The following is a 23,531-nucleotide window of genomic DNA, read 5'->3' on the forward strand; positions in this document are numbered from 1 at the left end:
ATAGGCAAACATGGCTTGAAATCTACCACTGAGTGAAGACTCAAGGGCGGTGGGGGAAGGGAAGCTCATCAGTGTGGGAGTTGCAGGGGCTTATACGCAGGATATAACCCCATCACATATATGCATATGCTTTACAAACAGGAAGGATATATTTACCATATAAATATGGGTATAAGTGGTTAGCAACCACAGACCAGCTCGCAGTGATACCAAGGCAATTGCCTGTGGGCAGACATAAATAAGCTAACATTTTACCACTTTTCAGCGGTCTATGTCAGCCTCTGTGAGCATAATCTGCAGAAAGCTTCTACAGCATGGTGATCACTTGTTCCCAGGGCAGGAAGGGACCACTGCTCCTGCTGAAAATAATAACCACTGGGAAAATACACCTAAGAAAACCAGGACCGCCAGCCCAAGCATGCAGTGGGTAAAACCCAAGACAGGTTCAGCCTGCCCTGAAAAAAATGGTGCCATGTTGGTAACCCTAATTATTTGCTTACGATGAACTAGTTAGTCTGGTCTCATATCTCTATTATCCGCAAGGACTATGCCCATCGGTAGGCCCATGAAAAATGTTTCTTTCATTGGTTTAGCATGACACCAGAAAATGCACTATTGACAATGCATCATCCCTAAAGCCATCACTTTTATTTAAGGATTTATTCACACTGCGGGGGGGGGGGGGGGGGGGAGCATTTTTTAATGTCTGCGGTTATGGACTTTATATCAATTCCCTTTGAAAACTATTTATGGATAATAAAGTATTCACAGAAATTTGCATCTCCTTTTACTGCAGATACATTATCCCCACAAAACAATGCACATTATTGATCCCCAAACATATTTTCATTAGGGAGAGGGCAATTTCCAGACAGCCAATGAACCTAGTTAAATGGCCTTTGAAAACTGCCTTCTGTAAAGTTAAAAGGGATCAGATCCCTCCAGTGGAGCATAGTGTGCATTTGCAAATAAAAATTGTTCCATGTGAACATTGTTAAAAATAATTAAATACTGGCATTAGGATACATATTAAGTTTATTCATTTATTTAAAATGATTCACATATCGTTTATACCTACACAACAGCAGTGCAGGTTGGACACCATTATAAAATCAGCATTCTATAATAACATAACAAAAGTAGCTACAAAAACAAATTTCACAAATGACCTAGCAAATAACTAGGACAGTTCAACAAAAGAGGATTTTAGGAAATTAAGGATGGTTTTTTAGGCAGCAGTTGCCTTTTCTGAGGCGTGTATGGCAAAGGAGAAGACATATTACTAGGGACCTTCATTTTCAGTTTAAACCGATTTTCACCTGTAAATTCTCAGATTTTTCCAAAGGTGAAAATCGATTTAAACTGAATTGCATCCTAATTTTATGCGGACTGAGAAGCCTTGCTCTGGCTGATGCTTCGGCTTCAGCACTTTCCCGGAGTGCAGGGCTGGAACCGAAGCATCGGCCAGAGCACGGCTTCATAGTTGCCCTCCAAGCACAGATGAGCAGCAGCCCCCACTAGAAGACATTTCTGGCAGGGGATCCCTGCCTCTCTGGCTCAGCGCAGACTCAGAAGTTCAGTGTAGGGTTGCACTGCAGAGTGCGGGAATATAACATGGAGGGAGAAGGAGCCTGGAGTCACCTCAGCAGGTAAAATGAATAATGTTTGGAGGGAGGGAGATTTTCTGAAGGTGAGAGAAAAGAGGATTCTATGAGGAGCGAGAGAAAAATGGGGATTCCTGGGGAGGGTGGTTTGGGAAGGATTCTTGGGAGAGGGGGAAGGAGATTTTTTGGAAAGAAGGGAGACAATGAAAGAGTGGAAAAAGAGAGGGAGAAAAAGGGGAAATGCTGGGAAAAGGAATAAAGGGATCAAGATCACCTGAAGAATCATTTGAAGGGAGGTTATATAGGCATTTTGGGTAGAGATGTGAATCGTGTGATCGATCGTCTTAACGATCGATTTTGGCTGGGGGGGGAGGGAATCGGATCGTCGCGGTTTTGTTTTTTTTTAAATCGTGTAAATCGTAAATCGGGGGAGGGCGGGAAAACCGGCACACTAAAACAACCCTAAAACCCACCCCGACCCTTTAAAATAAATCCCCCACCCTCCCGAACCCCCCCCCCCCCCAAATGTCTTAAATTACCTGGGGTCCAGTGGGGGGGGGGTCCCGCTGTGATCTTCCACTCTCGGGCCACGGGTGCATTAATAGAATGGCGTTAATATACAATAGGAATGGCGTTAATATACGGGTGTGTTAATAGAATGGCCGGCGCCATTTTGCAATACGGCAAATACGATTCGAGTGCAGGAGGTCGCTTCCGGACCCCCGATGGACTTTTGGCAAGTCTTGTGGGGGTCAGGAGGCCCCCCCAAGCTGGCCAAAAGTCCCTGGGGGTCCAGCGGGGGTCCGGGAGCGATCTCCTGCGCTCGTGACGTCGGGGGACAGGAACCAAAATGGTGCCGGCGCTACCTTTGCCCTGTCATATGACAGGACAAAGGTAGCGCCAGTGCCATTTCTATTAACGCACCCATGGCCCGAGAGTGGAAGATCACAGCGGGACCCCCCCCACTGGACCCCAGGTAATTTAAGACATTTTGGGGGGGGTTCGGGAGGGTGGGGGATTTATTTTAAAGGGTCGGGGTGGGTTTTAGGGTTGTTTTAGTGTGCCGGTTTTCCTGCCATCCCCCTTCCCCCGATTTACGATTTTTGACGATAAATCGGGGGAATTCCTATTGTATATCGCCTCTAACGATTTTTGACGATTTAAAATATATCAGACGATATTTTAAATCGTCAAAAAACGATTCACATCCCTGCGGGACAGTGGGAGGTTTCTGTCCACCAAAATACATTTTTTCCACTGATTTTCCACTGATTTTCGCCTGTTTTTGTTCCTGTCAAAATAAACCTGGGAAAAATTAAAACCGAAAATGAAGGTCTCTACATATTACACATTACCTGGTGGATTTTAAAAGTACTACACACGCCAAAGCTGGGAAACACACATGTGGCTCGGCCCGCCGTGTGCCATGCGGTTTTTAAAACCCGCACAAGTACATGTGCATCTCCTGGTACGTGTACAAATCCAAAAGTTCAAAAAAGGGGGCGGGGCGTGGGTGGGCCTAGTCTGTAACATGAGGTCTGCACTCAAGTATTTACGCATACAAGTGCACGCCGGGATCCACTACCGCAAAACTTTACTTCTGCTATGGACAGTGTGTAAGTAATAAAATAATAAAAATAAAAACTAGGCAGCCAGCAGGATTTTAAGGGTCGGGGTTAATAGGGTAAAAGGGAGGAAAGTTAGCTAGTGGGTTTAGGAAGTCCTCTCTTTTACTGGGGCGAACTGGGAACGAACTGGGGAAACAGGTAATTGTGTCGGCACGTGTATCTATTAAAATCCCACACACACACACACACTTATGCGACTGAGGTGGCATTTGCGTGCACGTGTGCGCTTCAATATAAAGTCATGCACACGTGCACGCGTCAATATAAAGTTGTGCACACATGTACGCACGTACAGCCTATTTTAAAACAGGTGCACATATACATGCATATGCGTGCGTATGTTATAAAATTGCCGCATCCATGTGCGTGAGCCGGCAAATGCGCACACATATGCACATGCACGCAGGTCTTAAAATTCACCTCAATGAACTTAAGTAATTTCCTTGTTTTCTCCTTCTGGCTCTCTCCTCTGGAAGGAGTCCGTGGCTCGGAGCACCTGAGAGAGTGAGTGCTTGGAGCAGCCTTGAGAGTCTCCAAGTGGGAATCTTGGAGGGGAAACCTAATCCAGGATTTTTCCTCTGTTGGGAGTCACCCAGATTTGTGGATTTTGTGGAGAAGCGGAGATACGCTCTAAAAGTACAAGTTCCAGGGTGGTGTGTTCTGCCGCCGAAGAGGCCCTGTACCTCAAGAGAGGTAGGAGAAATTTCTTCTAAGGCCCATTAGAAAGTCAGAGGAGAACCATTAGAGTGAAAGAGGAACTCATTCCGGGCCAGGGAAACCGCCCTGCAGTAATAGGAGGAGGAGGAGGAGGAGGCGACATCAGTTTGATTTTGGTACAAAAGGAGGAGTCCCGAAGTTGGGGGGCTCTCTAAAGCGTAACCTGTTAGGGATCTGGCAGTCGGAGGAAGCCTTTGCTGTCGATCGATGAACTATATTTGTGTGACTGTTTGGATTTTTGTTTTCTGCTATGAATGTTACCAGATGAAGATGTAGATTCCACAAGTACCTCAGTGACCTTTTATTTTTTTGGAACAACCTCAACTTCTTGTGGCTGTGTTGCTTTTTTTTTTTTTTTTTGCTGGAGGCAACAAAGATATCCAGGGCCCTAAAGCAAAGTCTCTCTTCCCCCCATCCCTGTCGAAAAAAGAACTTGAGAGCCCCCATGGACTGCATGATAGCGCCACAGCTCCCAGCTCTGCCCTTGTGTCCCAGAAGAGAGTGGAATACAGACTGCGTCCATGACGCGTTCCCTTTGCATTTAGAATACAGAAATCTCAAAAACTGACCGAGGAACGTGCTTTTCATTTTGGGAATGGCACTAACCACGAGTCAACAAATGAATATTAAAACTGCAGCTTCCTCTGCATAAATCTGCTACCACCACCAGATGCTAGGACATAAAATAAAAATGAAACTTTTATCCTAATGCTGCTACTACATTTTTAAAGCCACCACAACTGTGACTTCAGGAAAAAATGACTCATAAATATTGTCACAGCAATTACCTTTATTTATGTGATGCAATAAATACATGAAGACAGACAGTTTAATAGTATCCCTTGATTTTTTTTTTTTTATGTATTTGTAAAATATATCTGGACATGACAATTTTCTACAAAGTACTGTTGTTAGAAGTTCGATGGAAGGTAATGCATTTTCTCTCTTTCACTGAGCAATCAACCCCCAAAATCCTGATGCAGCTAAATTTATATGATGTATTAAATTGAAAAGGAAATTTGTCTCTACATTGATGAGGTCATTGTGATGCTTAAAATTCCTGGGAACAATACCATACCCAAATCATTTAAATAATCCACCAATATCCAGATACATAATTTTAATTTATATTTATAAAACCAGCCTTATATGTTCATAGCAAGATTCACTGTATTTCAAGCAGTGCATGTCAGATGGAGTCGAGTTCATGGGGTCTCATGCTAAAGATAATCAATATTTGGAGTTTTTAGTCCAATGTGGTAGGCATACTTGTATTTCTTGTCCACAAAGAGTAAAAAATTAGCTTCTGGCTGCTTTTAATTATCCTCTGGGACACAGGGCCAGTGTTAGACTCACTGAGGTCCCTGGCAAAACCTAAGGAGTGGTCCAGGTCAGCGGCAAGAGCCTTGAAGTTCAGCCTCAGTGCCATCACTCAGTTTCACCAAGGGGGCACCTTGTGGTGTCAGGGCCCCAGCCAAATGACCTGTTTGCCACCACTAACACAAGCCCTACTGTAGCAACAGAAAGAATAATCTGCAGAGTTCAGTTCTAAATCTCACAATCTTTCATTGAAAAACATACATGTTTATAGTTGCTATTCACCCACTTGCCATATGCTCATACATTCTTTTATAAAATTGTTGAGAAAAAAATCAAGCATTGTGATTTGTCAGACACAATCATGTGACCAGCTTTAAGACTCTTTTGAGAGTCAATATATCTGGAGAGGATGATCACTAATAAAGCCACTTTTAACTGTTCTTGGCATAACAAGGTAGTCTAGTGCCATCGAAATGTCAGAATTGACTGAATCTTATAATTAAAAAAGGAATGCATGCAATTGCTTTTATCTAACTTTTATGACAATTTGTGTACAATTAATTTATTTTAAAATAAAATCTGTGATATTTTTGATGCCAGGATATTTTCTAAATGTAATGAGACACTAGGGTGTGCATTCATGGATTCTGTCCCTCTCCCACTGCTGAAGGCAGTCGGCATCTTATAATATAGTCAGGGCATGCTTCAAAATCTTTCATAGATTTAAAGGCAAAAAAACACAATAGAGGTTTACAGTGATGGGGTGCACAGACTATCACTGAAAAAGGTAATTCACATCCTGGCTAGAAGGAAATCCTGGAGATGGGACTTACAGGAAAAACATTGCAGACAATACCACTCACCTTGATTAGGAATTCATTCTGAAAATAATGCAGGTTGCAGGTTTGTCCTGCAGCAAAGTTCTGGAAAGGGAATGAGCCAGGAACTCCCTACCTGCCTAAAGAGTTAGCTAGGTCCTGGATTATCACAACAGATCACAATACTTTTTTCAACATGATGCCCTTCCATTTTCAGATGTCCCTCTCTCTCTCTTCAATCTCCACATAAACAGGTGTCCCATCTCACAGTTTTCAGCCTTCAGCGGTTTAATCTCAAGTCTTGTCACCATGCTTTTCTGTTCCCTAAATCTTCCCACTCCATCGCCGTCTTCCCTTAAGTCCATATTCTTCACCGTACGAGGAATGCTTGCTAATCCAATAGGGATTGACTCTGTGTGAGCAGACAAGACCTAAAGGGAAATACTTGCTATCTCCAATGATCTCTGGCAATCTGTCCTTTTTCCTGTTAATCTTCACTTCCATTAGATGGAGTTCACTTGTCCTGGATCTCCCACAGTGAAGCTCAGCATTATGGAAAAAAAAGGTGGCAGGTGCATGATAAAACTGTATGACTCCTAATGACAATTTTATTCAGCACCATTATGCATCCTAAAAATAACTCGGCATTAGACCAAAAGGCATCCAGTTGCATTGGATATCATGATATTGAGTAACCAAGAATGCATCTTGCTACTATTTATTTTTTTTAACATATTTATATCCTGCTTTTCCCTATAGCTCAAAGCAGAGAGCGACAGACATACTATGCAGGTAATAATATTCAGTAACTCGGCGAGCAGACAAGCTATCCGGTTAAAGTTAGCCAGATAATTTCTCGAATATTGAGTAGGAAAACCATCCTGCTGAATATATATGCCTAAAGTTATCAGGCTACATAGATGGATAACTTTAAAACTTAACCAGCTGTATTTGAATATTTATTTAATTTAAAAAAATTTGTACCAGCTCTATCCAACATTCAGCATTAGGAACACACATAATGTAAACAATATAAGAAACTACAATTTGACCATATCAACATATGCACAACCTGCAAACTAGTAAAGGAGAAAAATAACACAGCCAACTGAGGAGAAAGATTACCCTAAACCTAGAGTTTGAAGGATTATCTAAAGAAATGCACCTTCAATTGTTGCTTAAATATCTGTGTGCAAGTAATCACTCTCAGTTATCTGGCAGTGATTTCCACAAGGCTGGCCCTGCCACTGAAAAAAGCTCTCTCTCATGTCTTTGACAGATGGGCAGATCATGATGATGGAAACTCAAGCAGCCTGCAATGTGTCAATTTTAAGATCCACGGAGGATTATAAAATCTCATCATGGCGGAGATCCAAGGGGACATGCTGTTATGTGATAATTTATGGATCAAAGACACGATCTTATTGCCCGCCATTGCATCTGGAGCCAATGTAGTGTCTGGGACACTGGTGTAATATTCTCCCCTGTGCCGGAATTTGTCAACACGTGTGTTGCAGCGTTTTGTACTAATTGCGGTGACCTGAAAGTACTTGCCACAATCCCAATATAAACAGAGTTACAATGCTCAAGAGATGCCAAAACCAGCACCTGCGACGCCGTGTGAAAATCGCTGTGGGTCAACAGAGGTTTCAACTAGCGCAGAAGGCATAAATTTAAAAGATGCACCCCTTGCGGCTGCCTTCACCTGCACACAAAGAGAGAGGTTGCATTACAACCAAACTCACAATACTGAAAGCACCGTGAGCAGGGATACCTTGCTCCCAACTGGGTTTTTTGCTATCAGAAGGGAAAGTCCAGGAGGTCAGCAGATGGGTGGCAAAGAGGTGGAGGATGGGAGGGTGAGTGGGATAGAGCCACTGCAGGAGGGGGCCCCAATGTGCAGATCCTGCAACATTTTCTGTTTTTTTACAATTAGGAGGGGCTTGTTGGGGGGGGGGGGGGACTACTTGGCCAAGCAGGGCCTATTGTGAAATTTGGAGTGAGAAGAGGGAAATCAGGCCACAGGCCTACACTACATTTATTTTTTTCTACAACAATATGACTTAACTGGATATCTTTAGGATGGATAACTTTAGGCCTGTTCTGAGGCAGGCCTAAAGTTATCTGGCTAACTAAGATCTAGATTCATCATTTTGCTATAAATTTTGTGGGTGTGGTTTTACATCACAAACTGAGAAGTTCCCAGACAGGCTTTAACTGATTGCATTTTAGAGAGAGAGAGAGAGGGAGAGAGAGATAAACCTCTTTAAAAGGCTTTCATACAAGTAAACTATTTATACTGCTCTAAGAGAGACCATTAGTAACTTGGGGTGAGGTTTTGCTGGTGGCCTAGGGTTTTGGGGGGCAGTTTTACATGCACAGTCAGATGTGCATGTAAACTAGTAGAGTGCTGTCAAGCTAGGTCGAGAGTGCAATGTACAAATCTCATCTTTGTGTACCTGTCATCACTCCAAATCACAAAAAATCTTCATTGATGTCTACTGTGCTGCTTGTACCTGTTAAGACTGTCACTGCCTGACGTCTCCACTCTGCTCACCTTACCTTTTTTGCGACTGCTCCCGCGGTTGATGGACGCCTGGCTGCCGCGGCGTCTGCCTGCCGTCCTCTCCGGCGTCCCTGGTCCGGCTTGGGTGCTGCACCCCGCCATGTTGTCCAAGCACCATAGGGCGCGTGCGCCGCACAGCCCTGCTTCTTATTCTCTCTTTGGCGCGAACCTCAGGGGCGTCCCCCTGTGATGACGTCACACATCCCGGATCCAAAAGCCTACACTTTTTGCTAGCTAATCGAGTTAGCAAAGGATCTCCTTACGGATGGGATTCACTCTCCGTACCTAGCTACTCTGCCTCTCCAACTTTTGGACTTTATCCTAACAGGGTACCCGCTCCTCGGGGGCCTCTCTCATTTCTTGCAGGTCGCTATCAGGAACTGGTACTCGCTCCTCGAGGGCCCATGTTCCCTGACTCGCTGCCTGAACTTATCGCTTCTGCTTGGAAGAAACCGCTGCATACATCATCAGTGAGTTACCAACTTTATTTCCTCAGAGCTGTTCCCTGGACCCAGGTACTCACTCCTCGAGGGCCTGCCTCTATTCCAGCTTCTGTGTCACCTTCCGGGAGAAACCGCTGTGTGAGTAACTTTACCAACGAGGCTCTATACCAGAACCCTGTGTATGCTCCACTGTACTTACTATCTCAGTTTTCTCCACTACAGCACAGCCATAGAGGGAATCGCTGTTCCAGTATCCTGAGGAACCCTAAGCCCAGCCGGGCTTCATCTCTACTCACTTCTGCCACCTCTGGTAGCTTCTCAACTCTGTCTAATAAAAGATATAATTCTGTGTTGTGTGTCCCAAAGCTGAGCCTGACCTGTGGCCCTCACGGGACTTCCCCCCGTGGGCGTGGTCAGCTGCCACAGTGTCCAAGGGTCCACCCAAAACCTTACAAACAATAACAGTACCTCCGACTGTGCATGTAAAACTTACCCCCAAACCCTAGGCCACCTTCAAAACCTCATCCTGAATTCAGAATGGCCCCTCTTACAGTGTTATAAAAAGTTGACTAATATGTGTGCCTCCCCTGAGGTGCTCTCTCTCTCTCTCTCTATTGGATTTGCAATATTTATCACAAACCCCATTTCAGGTATAGCGCCAGGTAAAAAGGTGAAGTTATTTCCAGTATTAAATCAGCTAATAGCGTGCGTTATACTATCAAATGCCACATTAAGCAGCCCTCATTTTCATAAACTCCTGCCTTTTGACTACGTTTTTAAAATTTGCATACGTATCTCGCGATGCGCTATTTATCGCATGCGTTATGGCGTTATCGCGAGTGTTAGGGTGCTAATGCCCATGATAATGCCATAACACAATTTGATGAATGACCCTGTTAGCTGGATAGAAGTGAAAATCGATAAAATTAGCTGGATAACTTAGGCCCTTCCCAGAACACCCTGGGAATGCCTCTTTTTTAATCTAACTAGATTTTAGCTGAATAATTGCTTATCTAGCTAAAAGTGACTCAATATTCTTCAACTTGCCAATTAGCTGGATAACTTCCAGCTAAATACCTTTCACTTTTTAAACCCCCCCCCCCCCCCCCCCCCATATACTTAAACACTCCCCTTTTGTCCACGATGATTATTTAGCAGATTTTTATAAAGTAGTGCTTTTGGTGTAGCGGTATAAAAGATCGAACAACAAAATGTAGGCAACATCTTTTTATCTAACTTAATAAATTTTGACCAGTTTTCAGGTGTTATACAACCTTTAATAAGTCTAATTAAAAGCCAGTAGAAAGTGAGACATTCTGAACAGCCTTGGTTCTGTTTGTTGGTATAGAGAGGAAAGTTGATCAGAATTCAATTTTTACAAAATGTTTGTTGCATAGATTAGTCGCCTATATTGCAGGCACTGATCTTCCAAATCTTCTCTTCATCTCCAACCTCCCCATCTTGTCTCATAGCTTATGAACTGCATGTGCTGTGCATGTAAATTTCTTCACCACTAATCCCCCTCCCTCCACAAATCACCCATGCATCTTTGCAAAGTCCAAAAGTCAGATCCGCCTCCATCTTCTAACATGCCCACAAAGTTTGGTTCGCCTTTCCCTAGCTGTTTTCAAATTGTAAAGGGAGGGTAGATACAAAAATTGCAACACATACAGATATCCATCCGGTATGATCTGATAAGGCTTCATTATTTAATTTATAGAATTAAAGCTAATGAACAGTTTAATGCAAAGGAAACTGCTGTCCAATTATACAAACAAATTACAGTTTGTACTACAATTGTATTAAAACATTTTCAAAGCTGAAAAGAGTTGTAAATGAAAAAATTGGGATAGCGAGAGAAGGTGGAAGGGGATACATAGAAACGTAGAAATGACGGTACAAAAGGACCAAATGGTCCATCAGGTCTGCCCAGCAAGCTTATGGTACTATCTGCTGTACTGTGTAAGTTACCCCCATGTTTATCAGTTTCCCAGACCGTAAAAGTCAGAGCCCTTGTTGATTGCTGTTTGAATCAAATTCCCCGTTATGCCTTGCTGTTGAAGCAGAGAGCAATGTTGGAGTTGTATCAAAGTATCAGGTTTATTGGTTAAGGATAGTAACTGCCGCATCAGTAAGTTACCTCCATACTTATTTGTTTCTCCAAAATGTAAAGGGCGGGGGCCCTCGGTTATTGTTCAAATCAGATTCCCCTTTAGCCTTGACATTGAAGCAGAGAGCCATGATGGAGTCGCATCAAGAGTATGAAGGCTTATTGGTTAAGGGTAGTAACCACTGCACCAGCAAGTTACCCCCATGCACATTTTTCTTCATTTTCGTTCTCTAGCCTTTAGGGATCTACAGTGTTTATGCCATGCCCCTTTTTTTCCCTGTTTTCGTCTTCACCACCTCCTCCAGAAGGGCATTCCAGGCATCTACTACCCTCTCCATGAAGAAATATTTCCTGACATTGGTTCTAAATTGTCCTTCCTGGAGTTTCATTTCATGACCTCTAGTTCTACTGGTTTCTTTCTAACAGAAAAGGTTTGTCGAATGTGCATCACTAAAACCTTTCAGGTATCTGAAGTTCTGTTACATATCTCCCCTGCACCTCATCTCTTCCAGAGTATACATATTCTGATCTTTCAGCCTCTCCTCATAGGTCTTCTCATGCAGACCCCACACCATTTTGGTTGCTCTTCTCTGGACCGCCTCCATCCTTTCTTTGTTTCTCTTGAGATATGGACTCCAGAATTGAACATAGTATTCCAACTGAGGCTTCACCAAGGACCTGTACAAGGGCATTATCACCTCCTTTTTCTTACTAGTTATTTCTCTTCCTATGCAGCCCAGTATTCTTCTGGCTTTAGCTATTGCCTTGTCACATTGCTTCGCCATCTTCAGATCTCCAGACACTTTTACCCCAAGATCCCACTCTTGGTCTGTGTCAATTTTTCACCCCCCAACACCTACAGCTCTTTTGGATTACCACATCCCAGATGCATGACTCTGAACTTCTTGGAATTGAATCCCAGCTGTAAAATCTTTGACCATTCTTCCAGCTTTCTTAAATCCCTTTTCATTCTCTCTATTCTTTCGGGTGTGTCCACTCTTTTGCAGATCTTAGTATCATCTGCAAATAGATATAATTTACCTTCTATCCCTTCCGCAATGTCGCTCACAAAGATATTGAACAGAACCGTTCCCAACACCAATCCCTATAGCACTCCATTTAACATGGCTTAACATGGCTCTCTCTTCAGAGTAGGTTCCATTTATCATTACACGTCGTCTCCTATTGGTCAGCCAGTTTGTAATCCATGCCACCACCTTGGCGCTCACTCCCAAGCTTCTTATTTTATTCACAAGCCTCCTATGCGGGACCGTATCAAAAGCTTTGCTGAAATCCAAGTAGATCACATCAAGCGCTCTTCCTCAATCCAATTCTCTAGTCACCCAATCAAAAAATCAATCAGATTTGCCTGACCGGACCTTCCTCTGGTAAATCCATGGTGCCTCAGGGTCCAGCAACCTTTCAGATTGTACATAGTTCACCACCCTTTCCTTCAGCTGAGTCTCCATTAATTTTTTCACCACTGAGGTGAGGCTAACCAGTCTGTAGTTTCCAGCCTCCTCTCTGCTACCCTCTTGTGAAGCAGGACCATCACCAGTCTTCTCCAATCCTGCGGCACCACTCCTGTTTCCAGGAATCTTTTGAACAGATCCTTCAGGGGACCTGCCAGCACAACTCTCAGCTCTCTTAGCATCCTGGGGTGTATCTCATCTGGCTCCTTGGCCTTGTCCAGTTTCAGTTTGCCTAGCTGCTGCCATACATTCTCTTCTGTAAATGGAGTTTCATCTACTCCATGCCCTTCTACGATCTTTTTGATCAGCAATGGTCCTTCTTCAGGGTCTGCTTTAGCGAATACTGAACTGAAATATTTGTTTAATATTTCTACCATTTCTTTGTCACTCTCTACACATTGCTCCTTGTCACCTTTAAATTTCACTATACCACTTCTGACCCCCACCCCCCTTTTTTTTTTTTTTATCGCAGGCGCTATTTCCGCTATGATTATAGCATTTTGTTAAATCTGGGGCTAACACGGCTATACTTGTTATTAGCAGTAACTATTTTATTGTATTATTGATAGGGTTATGCTGTAAAAAGGTTGCTAATCAGACATCACAATGATACAGCCAAAGGATAAATACAGCATTAAAAAGAAGAGGAATGGTCTTGGGGAAGAAGAGTTTTAAACATGGGAATGTGGTTGTGAGTTGCATATCTTTTGTTCCCCATCACCCCACATAAAAATATTTTAAAAAAACAAGAAACAACAATATATTAAGGCAAACAAAGAGGCTTTAAAAACAAGAGTCAGAGAAAACAGTAGAGTAAAGAAACAGGCTGCTGTTTTGAAGAATCTAGTAAGCTCTGCTGCCTTAAGGCATTCTCTAGGATCAAAGTTAATTGAGATCCTCATGAGATAAAATGGATTGAAAATGAAAAGATACTCAGTACTAAACTCTACATACAACACAACTGGCATTTTCTAAAAAAAAAACCCCAAAACTAATTAAATTATACATGACAGAATAATCATTAACCTACTTAAACACAATGATGTGATCTCAATTTTTATTCTAAACAAAATACAAGGGCTGTGATAATTTTATTACTATACTGCTCAAAGATCTGACTAAATATGGCTAATAAATGTCCTTCTTTAGCTTCCATGTCCAACTATTATGCTCTGTGGTCCGTGAGCTATTTCCATGGACCACTGCTTTCACCTCCTGGCCAGCTGTGTGGGTGTGCCACGTCCCGGCTCAAGGGATGACCCCCTGGGCATCTCGCTGCTGCCCACTGAAGAGGCACTGCCGGCTCCGGGTACGATGAGACACTTCCAGACATTGGGGGAGGCCCCAGCTATAGGGCACTTCGTTCTGCAGGGCGCCACTGGCTTCGCGGCTGTCCCTTCCGACACTGATAGCTTTCCTCTGCACTGCTCCCCGGGCCTCCCTTAGGCATGCGTGCGCACCGGCTGAGCTCTCTTAAAGGACCAGTGGCAGGGAATCCAGCAGAGGCACCTCCTAATGTCATCACAGCTCCTATTGATTAAAAGGCCTTCCTGGACACCCCTCCAACACCTCGGCAATAGGTCGACTCCTCCTGGAGAAGTGCTTTGCCAGCGTTCCCGATCCTGCATCCTGCTTCCTGTCTCTGTGGTATTCCTGAGTCCATGTCGTCTGCCCTTGGTTCCTGCTGTCTGGTTTGTTTCTGTATCTCTTCTTCTGTGGTTAGTCTACTTCCCGCCTGTCTTCAACATCTCCTCATGTTCCTGTGGTCTTTGTCTTCCTCTTTGGATTGATTTTCTGGCTTGACCTTGGACTGGACCTCTACCTGCCTCTGAACAAAGCCTGTACCTCATCTTCGATTGAACTCAGCCTGCCTCCAACCTCTGCCTTGTCCAGACTCCACTGCCAGTTGCCTGTCCAGACTGGCCTGACCCGTCGGTGTTCCCCATTTTGCTGACCTGCCTCATCTACCAAGCTTCGGATCTTCACTTCCACAGAAGCCCTCACCTAAGTCCAGCTCGCCCCGGCACCCGAGGGCTCAACCTAAGGAGAACGAGGGCTGGTATTGGTGAAGCTCCAGTTGGGCCTCTGTTCCGGCCCCTCTGCCTGCCGACGGTGGGGACCTGCAGAGCTCCTCTCTTCAAGTTGAGCCAACCCCACCTCTGCCTAAGGGTCCATTTCCGCAATACCAACACAGATTATAAAACCCATTCATAAATGTTGTACCCACCTTGAGTGGATTTTTTTATTCAAAAAGGCAAGTAATAAATTCAAATAATAAATCAATCAATAAATAAATATTGCATGTAACCATGGATAGATAACGGTATGCCCCAAGAGTGCCCTTGTAGGAAGGCCCCCAGAGGTTGAATCATTGGTTATAACTGCAGTAGGCATGTGTATAAATATTTCCAGGTCTCTTCCCTGAGAGAAAAAGGGAGAGAGAAAGAGAAGAGAGACTAGCAATAACGGAAGGAGAGGGAAAGGGGTTCAGCATGGAGGCAGGTCTATTTTCTAGGTTTTTGGTTAGAACCAAAAAGCCCAAATTCCTCATCAGGGGTGCTTTATCGAAGTTATTCAGTTTTAACTGAAAATCACAAGCCCTAAATATATAGTATACAATATATGTTACCAATTCTTTAAGCAGGTTGGAGTCCTGGCCCCTGCATCTTCCTGATAATACTGCATGAGCTTCCTTATTATCATCAAAATTGTCTTATTAAGAGCTACTGGAGGAGACTACGCGGCACGTCTAGTTCATCCTCCCCCTATCTTAGCAGTTATTAGCGCACATCATGTCCAGTATGTTGTTGGGACCAAAATATTTTCCAGCTCAGCACTTTTTAAAAATGCAGAAGGCATTTTTTTCCAGAGATACCCAGGTGTGCATCTAAATCCAAACCCATTCATCCACATGAAGTTATGTGAATATACGGAGTCCCCGACCTGCATGCAAATGATTTCAGAAACAATTAGGGCATAAGCAAAATTGAGCGAAGGACTGATTCAGCATTGAAAAAAAAAAACCTGTGACAATGTTTAAAAAAAAAGACCTTAACGCTGTACAGGTGAAAGCAGGAATTATTTGCTGCTGGACCAAAATATTATTTACAAAAAATTTAAGGAAAGCTACGTTCTTTTAAATTAGAACAGTGTTTTCTCTATTTCTCTTTACCTTCGGCCTGATTCGCTAAAGCAGGGGTGATTTTCTTTAAAAATAAAAAGAGAAGCAGCTTGGGAGGTGATGGATTAGTGGGAGAGATAGAAAAGTTTGAAGGTAGTGCCTGCAAATTCCTTCTCTTTCACCTTCTCCCCCCCCCCCCCTCCCCACCTTGTTTCTCCTCTCCCAACCCACCATCTAGACCACCAGCCAATGCTCACCGTTCTTTTTCTCTCTCCCTAGTCCATCCCCACCTGTCCTCTCTCCCACCACCCACCCTCCCAAGCTCACTCCCATCAACCTTTCCCTTCATTCCGGCTCACCTTATTGCAGCTGCTGATCCTCTCCTCCCCTTCTCCTTCCCCCGGGCAGAGGTTCCGGTTCCCAGGGCTTCAGTGCCCCACACTTCATTCCCCCCCCCCCTCTCGGAGAAGGGGACACCAGCTCCTGGGGTTCCACTCTATATTTCCCAGGCTTGGAAGGGCTGCTTGGGCTGCCATGGTGCTACTGTGACCCGCTCTCCATTTCTTCCACTGGCTCCAGGGGTTGTGATAAGCCTGCTCTTAATTTCTCTTGTGAGCGGTGGGGATGCCAGCTCCCGAGACTACCATTGGCCCTGTTTTCTCCTCGGGGTACAAGATGCAGCCACACTCAGCAGTCTGCTCAATTTTTACACCATGTTTTTTCCCCACAGACTGTATGTCACAGGCCATCAAAAAAAAAAAGTTTCCACCTCGGTGAACTGGCATAAAATCACCACTGCACTAAGGCTTCTTTCCCATTCTATGTTTATGGGGGGGGAGGGGGGAAGTTTAATGAATCAGGCCCCTTGTGGTGCAGGCATCTGAAACCTTCACCTCTTATTCCTCGCTAACAACATACATATGGATACACACCTAAAAAGTACATTGAAAAGTTTTAAAATATATTTACAAACGCTTGGGACTCTGGAAATCAATTTATTTTAAAGCTCATTCCAAAAGAAGGCAGCCAGCACAATCTGCAGCCATAAAGGAAATGGTGGGACCTGTCTAAAAAAAATGCAAGAATTAAAGATGTTCCTTCATTGGCAGGGGCAGCTGCACAGTAGGCCCGCAATGAAGGGGGCCCAACTGCTATAATCAGCTCACATGCTGGGCTCCCACCTGGCAGAAGAAAGGAAAAGCCAAGGGAAGAGATACTTATAGCTTGCGATAGTGGCAACAGCAGAAAGAGTCACAGGAGCTGCGACTCTTGGCTGCCTGCTCCGACACTAAATACCAGCACCACAAGCAGAGCAAGTTCAAACCCCATGGGCTGCAATTTCTCCCTGCCTGCTGATCTTGTGCATCGAGCTAGCCATACCAGGTACCAGTTTTTAGAAGCCTGGGTGACCTGGCACCTGGGATATTTCCAGCCCTGGTCATAGGATAAAAGGAATCTGATCTCCTCTGGAATCCCATGACAGTATCCTAGTAGTGTATACTGATAAAGTTGCAAGGCTCACCATCTTTTCATGGATGCAAGACCACCAAACTGGAAGCCTCACGGATAAGTGATTGCACAGATAAATCCTTCTATGAGATTAACCATACAGACCAGGCAGTTCAGCATCAATTACAAGGTCAAAAGCATAAAACCAGGAAAGTGCCCAATCAATATCTTCAGACTGAAAAACAATGGCAATATCCAACAGTGCCTTCAATCTGGAAAGTCCATTTTCCTTGATCTATTATCTCATCTGTCTAAAAAAGCATTAAAGAATAATCCAGTGTATGTAGGACATAAACAAGTCAGAATAAAATGTCGGTCTAGAAGGAACATCCAGCATCCATGACCTTATTTAATATCACTCAACACATTCTGTTACAGCATGATAAGAAGGGAACCACAAGCAGCTGCTTGGTTGACTTCTGTAAAACCTTTGATTAGGTCAAATATTATATTTAACATACTTGCCTAGGCTTGTCCGCCAAAATTTTATATCTTCTTTATTCATAGGGTCATAATCTTGTTAATTACGTTTGACTAGATAAAGCTAAATGGAAAAATACCTCAGGGTATGAAACAGTGACCCCCCACCCACACCCCCACTCATCATTGTCATGGTTAATGGCACTGGACAGACATATAGGACTTTAGCAACATGAAATATAACCCAGCCCTGAGGACGGAGCAGCAGAATTAAATTTTCATAGGGAAGGTTGACAAGAATTTAATTATCTATCACTGGAAAAATAGGAACACCTCGCCTCCAATATCAATCCACAATAGAACACCAAACGGTGACAATTTTTACTCCATAAAAAATCTTCTGTTTCAAAAATGTATACAATTACAAATACTTACACAAGGGATTGTATCAGTTATTCCCTGCTATTTCAAATCTGCAGTCTTTTGCCCGCAATAGGCTTTACAAACTGTTGTCATGTTCATAGTTCCCTCTAAGCTGAACACATGGGTCATGACTCATATTTTGGAGCATCACTCACATAAATTTTTCTTTGTGCTATATACAGAAATGCAACGCTAATACTGGCGCTCAAAAATTGTTGGGTTTAAAAAAAAAGTATTGCTCACATGAAAAAAACATGTGCATATGTCTAGTCATGCCTTTATTCTTTAACCATAATTCTAAACTTCAAAAATGGCATCATTTTTTAGCTCTATGACGAACTGGCAAGGTGCCTGATAAAGATCTAATGATCCTCTGATGCAGGCGAGCAATTGCCGAAACATTGGTGATGGGATCAAATAGGGTCATTTTCCAACCGGATCCCATGTGATACCAAGATGGGGGTGGAGCTGGGGCAGCATCAACCCCAGAAGAGGAGGAGTCGGGGCGGCACCGGGGCTGACGCCGCGAAGACTGCGCCGACAGCGAAAGGTACGCGTCTTTTTCGCTGTCAGTTTCGTGCCGAATAACTACACCTTTTATGGTGTAGTTATTTGGCGCGAAACGGCAGCGATTGCACTGCAGAGGTGCGATCGCTGTCGGCTATCGCAGGACCGCCCCCTGTTACCGCTGAATTCACTATGCCTTGCGGCATTAGTAAATCCAGCCCTAAGTATGAAAACAATCTCTGGCGTGTTAATAGGTTTGGAAAGGCCATTACATAAGATAAGTATTTTTTTGTATGGGATTTTTGAAGTTTAGAATTATGATTAAAGAATAAAGGGATTTTTTTAAAGAAATAGAAACAAGAGATTGTAAATGATTACAGCCCTCAATGCACGACATGATTACAGTTTAAAGCTCATTGCAGGCAAAAGACTGCAGATTTGAAGTAGCATTGAATAACTGATACAATCCCTTGTATAAGTATTTATACAAGGGATTGTATAGATCAAAGTATAAAACTTTGATCTAGAAGATTTTTTATTGAGTAAAAATGTAATGGCAACACATTTCCTAGCTAATCAATATGACTTCTTTGCTGTAGAATTGCCAAACTATGGCCTGGATTTATCAAAATGCACTAAATATCACCTGCGATAGAAAAAGAGGTGTGTTTTATGGTAATAGGCAGTTTATGCTAATACCTATGTGAAGAGCTAAGTTACTGCAAATTGTGATAACTTACAACCACTGAGGGGAGAGAGAGAGAGACAGAGAGAGAGAGAGAGTCTAGTCATAAGGCCCTCACCCTAGATAGGTATTTATATCTCTATGGAAGGCCCATGTAGTAATTTGAGGTGAGGTGTAGGTATTAGTGTAGGGGTTAGGGGCCACTTTGACATTCAAAGTGAGACATACGAACAGAACAGTGCTCTCTTGTGAAGATTTGATGACCCTCGGAGTGAGGAAACTCACTCAAAGGTGAGATTTGTGCAATGTTCTCTCAACCTAGCTTGATGTTACCCAGATAGAGAGTCCCGTCCCCCCCCCCCCCCCCGGAGCCAGAGCCTCAAACGTACTAAAACAGGCATTGGCAAACACATCACAAAATGCAATCAAGCCTTAACACAAGCTATCACACGGCTTAACGCTACTGAAAAAGGTGTAGTTAAAGCCATGCGATAGGGCTTCACAAAATGGTAAACCCAGCCTGCCCCTAACTCCTCCTCTTTTTCGGATTTGCATCGCACCATACGATATGGTGCGATCGCATGCGTTAAGGGCTTATCGATGGAAAAAGCGCGTTAACGCAAGCGAAAACACCTTAGCGCATTTTGATAAATGACCCTATCTCTTCTTCTAATTTTCTTAATTTTTAAAACAATAGAATATGTTCCTCCAGAAACTGAAAATTAATGTGAATAAGGGTATAAAATCTAATCTCACCAAAATATAAAACCAGTAGCAACCACACAGCAGACACTGAAAAATGAAAGTGACAAAACCAATCTCAAAATCTTAAAAAAAAAGGCAAAATATCTAGAGCCAATCAAATTCAAATACATAGATATCATTCAAAGTCACAGGAAGTATAACACAGATCATTCAATTAAAAAAAAAAAGTAAGTTTTTTGTAACTTGTGCTTCATCATTTAAAAAATATGGATGTTCCCCAATACATTGAATTTTTATGCATCATTTAACATTATTGTTGATTTTTTATTTAATAATATATCTAAGAGCTCTAATGTAGAAATGTAATTGAGCCATTTACTGGGTGTTTCCTTTAGGATTAGTCTTTAAACATAACTAGATAGACTTTTGAATATGGTCAGTTATATATAAAGTTATTCAGCTACAGTTAGCTGGATAATTATTCACATAACCGGCTATATTCAAAAGAATATATATATATGTATGTATGTATGTATGTATGTATGAATGTATATATGTATTTATTTATGAATATATTCTTTTGAATATAGACAGTTATGTGTAAGGTTATCCAGCTAACTGTAGCTGAATAATGTTGTACATAACCGACCAAATTCAAAAGACTATTCAGCTAAGTTTAAAGTTATCTGGCTACCACTGGCTAGATAAATAAATAAAGTAAAATACCCATTTTATATATACCATCATTCTAAATGAAGATCACAACTGTTTACAACATGACATACAATTATAGATTGGCATGTACATTTACATATTCAGTGGGATGTTAAACAGCAATCCAAAGAAATTAAAAAAAAAAAAAGATTGCAGTCCTACAGGCCCTAACCAGACACCTTCCTCCCTTCCCTGTGCACTCCAAAGGTTCAGCCCTGCTAGGTAGACCATGCCACCCTCTCCTCAAATTGGCCGTATGTTAATTAAAAAAAATAATAGGGCCAGGAGTCTGTGCTTCCTCCCTCCCCCCCCCCCCCACCCCCCCCCCCCCCCCCCACACCCTCGCTTCCCATTTAAAAAAAAAAAAAAAAAAGATTCTCTCTATGGCCCCCTTCTACCTCCAACCCTATCCCTCCCACTCCACAGTAAGTAAAATTGAAATTTTGATGCAGCCCGGATCACAGCAGCGTCCTACTGCAATTCAAGCCCAGCGCTTCTGCTTCTGCATTACTAGGTAACTGCATGAAATATTGTAGCTGCCTAGCACCGCAAAGGCAGAAGCGCAAACTGTAGCATTCTCCCCCTCCTACTCCCTCCTTCCCCCATTTCCCTTCCCTCTCTTCCTCCCTTCGGGCATTTCCCCCTCCTTCTTCCACCTCCCTTCCCTCTTCCCTCCCTTCCTCCCTCCCTCAGGCAGGTGCACCCACCTTCAGACATTCTCTCCTCATTCACCCCATCCCTCCAGGCATTCTCTCTCTCTCCCACTAGGGTAGCCTCTTCCCTCCTCTTCCCTCCCGCCCAAGCATTTCATTCCTTTCTTTCCCACCTTCCCTTCCTTCAGGCATTCTTTGCTCCTTCTCTCCCTACCTACAGATATTCTCTCCCTCTCTTCTGAGCACTCTGTCCCCCTTCTCCCACATCTCTCCCTCCCTAGATCCCCAGCATATTTTTCTCTGTCCATCCTGCTGCTCTCTTGGAGAGGGGTTGGGAGTGGTGGGGGCTTCGCAGCCCTTCCTGGGATCTGTCTCCCTTCCTCCTACCTCTAACCTAGCAGCTCCTCCTTCTACCCAGATGGGCAGGTGCAACCCGTAACTCCTCTCTTTTTCTTTACTTCTGACTGCTTGCTTGCATCCCACAGTTAACCACCTAGCTCACTCCACCCAAAAACTGGAACTGAGGAGCAGTCACAGGGAGGGCTCAACAGTGGAGAGGAACCTCGGAAGGGAGCGATCAATGGGAGGAATCCAAACAGGAAGTGGTCACAGTGCGGGGCTGTGGGCAGGGAGCAGTCATAATGGGGAGGGTGATCACAGTAAAGAGCCGTCACAGAAGAAGAGGAAGGGAGCAGGCACAGTGAGAGGCCCTCAGCAGAGGAAGGAACCCTTCTCAATTCAAACCCATTCAGAACCTCCAGGGTCTGCAACATCCTGATGCTGTCACTTAATTATTACCTATTCCTTTCAGCATGAGATTTATCACACCGACAAAGTAGTTGTTTCACTGATAACCCTATCTTCTTTACTTTCCAGGTTAATAGTTCTCCTAATAGTATCTGATCTTTGAAAGGCTGGGTCACATTGCCAACTTTCAGTTGCAGCCTAAGGCAACAGTGATATAGAAGTGCTGTTCTTCCTGGGTAACCTGCACAAAGCAGCAGTTACAACCTTAAAGGGGACTCATCGGGGCTCAGGCTTGGGTTCCATGTGGGAATTTGATCTACTTTTGGAAGATGCGCGTACAATCACTGCAAGGCAGATTAGATGGGCCTATTTTATTTTGATCTGCTATTATTTACTATGTGGCAGTGGAATTCTTTATTTTTCAGCATTTTCTGACTGCACCCAAGTTGACCTTCACTCTGAAGCACATATTAGTCATCTATTTATACCACTATAGGTGGGTCATCTAATAATTCGAGGTGAGGTTTTGTTGGTGGTCTAGAGTTTGGGGGGCAGTTTTACATGCATAGTCAGAGGTAGGAACAGCACAGTACACTTCAGTGAAGATTTGATGTGATTTGGAATGAGGAAAGGTACACAGAGATGAGATTTCTACAATATACTCTCGCCCTAGCTTGATAGCACCCAGGTAGAGAGTGGTTTAAATAGATGACTAATATGAGAGCCTTATAAAGAGTCTCTCTCTCTCACACACAGCAGCCCAAAATAAGGAAATGTCTGTCTGGGCACTCCACAAGTTGTGAAGTGAAAATATCACAGGTGCGATAAATTTAATGCGTGTTGCAGTAAAATACCTATGCGAAGCGCTAAAACAGCACTCGTTGCGGTAACTCAAAAATTACCCTAACCACATCCCTTTCTATCACGGGCGTTATTCATGCGAAATTTATAGCATTTTGATGAATCTAGGGGATAGTGAGTTATTTATTGCTATGTACAGGATTTAGTGATTGGATAGGACAACTGGCTACAGTCATTGGCTGATATATAGGGAGTGTTTTTAGGATGTAGGGCTATAGGCTGCCTTATGTCATGTGCTGATGGGATTGTTGGTTATGTATATTTAAGGGGTTTTATAGCTGGGGTTGGATTATGTCTCAGGTGGTTGGGAAGGCTTTGGGTTATATAAATATTTTAATTTTTTGTTTTGTTTTGTTGTTTTAAAGCAGGCGATGCTGCCCTTGCAAACCACTTTGAATGATCATTTGATCAAGCAGTTTATAAATTATTTTAAATAAATACCATAACTTGGATGCAGATTTGTGGTTAATAAAAAATTAATTGGATATATTTATGTCCCTTCCCTGGA

The 23,531-nt window shown here is 43.2% G+C and overlaps 1 protein-coding gene across 1 annotated transcript in view; it reads right to left on the bottom strand.

Moving 5' to 3' along the window:
- RELN (reelin) overlaps positions 1–23,531 on the bottom strand; it is a 699,179-nt gene that overhangs the window by 612,961 nt on the left and 62,687 nt on the right. The window lies entirely within an intron of this gene.

The sequence above is a fragment of the Rhinatrema bivittatum genome, chromosome 9, assembly GCF_901001135.1.
Source record: "Rhinatrema bivittatum chromosome 9, aRhiBiv1.1, whole genome shotgun sequence".
NCBI classification, from domain to species: domain Eukaryota; kingdom Metazoa; phylum Chordata; class Amphibia; order Gymnophiona; family Rhinatrematidae; genus Rhinatrema; species Rhinatrema bivittatum.